The sequence below is a fragment of the Danaus plexippus genome, chromosome 19 (assembly GCF_018135715.1).
Source record: "Danaus plexippus chromosome 19, MEX_DaPlex, whole genome shotgun sequence".
Taxonomy (NCBI): Eukaryota; Metazoa; Arthropoda; class Insecta; order Lepidoptera; family Nymphalidae; genus Danaus; species Danaus plexippus.
Window position 1 is genome coordinate 156,388 of NC_083549.1, and position 2,818 is coordinate 159,205.

General features: G+C 33.3%; 1 non-coding gene across 1 annotated transcript; it reads left to right on the plus strand.

Moving 5' to 3' along the window:
• The first annotated feature begins 1,239 nt into the window (after positions 1 to 1,239).
• On the plus strand, positions 1,240 to 1,370 carry LOC116768274 (U4 spliceosomal RNA). The gene has a single exon (XR_004353369.2). It is a non-coding gene; the product is annotated as a U4 spliceosomal RNA (small nuclear RNA).
• Positions 1,371 to 2,818: the final 1,448 nt, after the last annotated feature.

The following is a 2,818-nucleotide window of genomic DNA, read 5'->3' on the forward strand; positions in this document are numbered from 1 at the left end:
ATCAAAGAAGCTCATCACAAGCGTCTGTGTTGTGGCGCTGGTCTTGACGTTGTTTTCTTATTTTTCGATGGAAATGTAATTTGGGTCAAAGGTGTCAAAGAATACTTTTATTTTTCGTTTCTTTTTTTTATTCGGAGCTAAAGGAAAATATCTCAACGTAAATATTTAGTTGGTCATAGCAATGCAAATTTACTTCCACAAACTTTCATCGATTCCTAAAAAAAGAACAATCGAATGTATTAAAATATTTATTCTTACTTTTAGTGTCTAGCACGTTTGAACCTATTCTATATTCTATTTCACATTATTGCTATATCCGTTTACTGTATTGTTACTGAATAAGTAATCTGTGGTTTAATTTAAACTATGGCGCTGTTTCCTACTTTTTGTGAAACTATTTACGATTTATGAAGCGGTAATTTTTAAACATTTTTGGACATAGACTTTTCATGCTTTTTAGCATATATCAAAAAGGAGATTTTTCACGCTTCTATGCAATCTTCCTTCATAGGAATAAGCCGAAAGATTGTTTAGTTATTTAGATATATCATAAGATAGTTGGATTGTAATAATAGCGTTGGTGATGGTCACCACCGCAATACAAAACTCAGCCAAATAATGACCACTACTAATTCTGTATATAAAAAAAACATCACGCAATATCGTTGTTTATAAAGATAGCAGTAGTGCGTCCGTCACTGTTTATGTTTAAAATTTATCAATAAATACGTGCGTTTTCGGTAGCCTCAGAGTTTCAAAATCTCCCAAAGAACTACGAAACTACTTAAATTTTTGGGTTGACGTGGAAGAAAAATGTCTTATTTTGCGGTAAATTTGAAAGTTTAACTTTTTTTACGTTGAAAAAAATAGGCCACATGCGAAAATTATTTGCAGTGACGTGATGTGACGTACCCATGAAGGGTTTTCCTCCAGTATCCGTATCCATCGGCTCGTCGCAGTGATGGTAGACAGGAGTCGCTCCACTTCTAGCGATCTCGTGCACGTACCCTCCTAAGATTCCATACCACCGTAAGTATCTGCACAAGACTGAACGTCAGTGTTCCGAGTCGCATGGTGATCAGTCAGTCGAGGTGTGGGCGAATCGCCTCCACTATCATAAACCAAGCTTCGGGGGAACGCTGCTACTTCTTCCTCCGTTGAATTAGCTCGTTGGGCTACAGCTCTGATCCGAACTGCGTCGGACCTTGCTTCATTGACTCGGGTCTCTGCCCGATTTAGAAACTTGCGCAGAGGAAATACCGTAACTAATGAGGTTAATCTGAGGTGTGATGATTGCTAGTTGGAAAACTTAAAAAACCTGTTTTCTATTAACGTTTATGAAACTAAGGCATTTGTTTTTACTCTTGGAAGCATAGGTTGGTCGTGACATGAGGTATTGTTCCTATCTCTTTTTTATCAACAAAATCCACTCGACTTATTCTAATGCTGAATTATTTGAAATTTTGAGAAATGTAAACTTACAAACTACAATATTAACCACTTATAATGTACTTACGTGAGTACATTTAATACATTTACTTATTTCTTCACAAAGATGAATATAAAGAGACATTATTTTACGTTGGCATTGTCACACTTTTCTAACAGGATTCTTTCACCGTAGGATTAAATATTTTCGGGATGCATTTAATCTTATATATTTAATAATTTTTATCTTTTAAGTACACAGAAAAATAGGTTTACACAAAATGATTCAATATAGGATGCACTCCTTTTTGCACACATTTGAACACGTTTTTTTACATTTTGGTTTGAAAAATTTGGGAACACGAGTCGGATTTTAATCGGCAACCTCTAAAATAGCGCTTTCCTGTTGCTTTACTATTTAAAATATTGTGCCCGTATTCTAGCTTAAGAATAGCGTATAAGTCAAGATTAAAATTAAATTAATTAGGAATTAAGATTTCTGAGAGATTTTTGCTGCAGAGATGAGGGATATAAGTTATGCAGTAGTAAGCAGTATGATTTTAGTCTCACTCTTTCTCTTTACTTTCTCAAACAGTAAGGAGAATTACTTTAATTACTTATCAGTCTTTTATTATTTTTTTCACTCCACCGAGATCTATAGTATTACGAGAAACTTATTGGTACCACTTAAGAAATACAAGGGAAGCTTTTAAAAACAAAATCTATAGAAATATGTATGAACTTATAGGAATTATTAAATAAAGTATAAATAACATTTTGACCTTCAATAAAAAGCTAGAAATACAAATACTGAATAGAGTCCGGTCTCAAAGTTTACCAAATACTATGACTAAGTCACGTATTACAAAGTTAGATATAGTTCAATGTACCGCTTGTGATTCTCAAAGAGAGCGGTTAATAAAAATACTTCACAAAAAAAATTATTTTCTCAAATTCAGTAGATGGCGCCTCGGTCCCAATATGACAGTCAAATACCTAAAATGTCCAATTCACCAAGTCGATACATAACAATGCTTTAATAATAAACATAATTAAATAAAGTGACATGTTACCATTAAAACGGTAACAATGCAGTTTGAGAAAATCTGTTCATAACGCTCTTAAGACAACGCGCTCAATGTAAAGGTGAAGACAAATTAGAATCCAAATGCTACAACAAGTTTCAAAGAGAAGTATTTTGTTACAACTCATTATAAAATTTGTGTGACTGAAAAATATTAATAAAAAAACATGACAAGTTAGATTAGGAGATGAATAAAAAAAAACTAAGAAGGTAATTGCAGAATTCTAAAGGTGGGATCAAATCTTGCATGACATGTTCGTGCATGTGTCTGTATTTTATTTCAAGCTGGTTTAAATAAATAGTTGA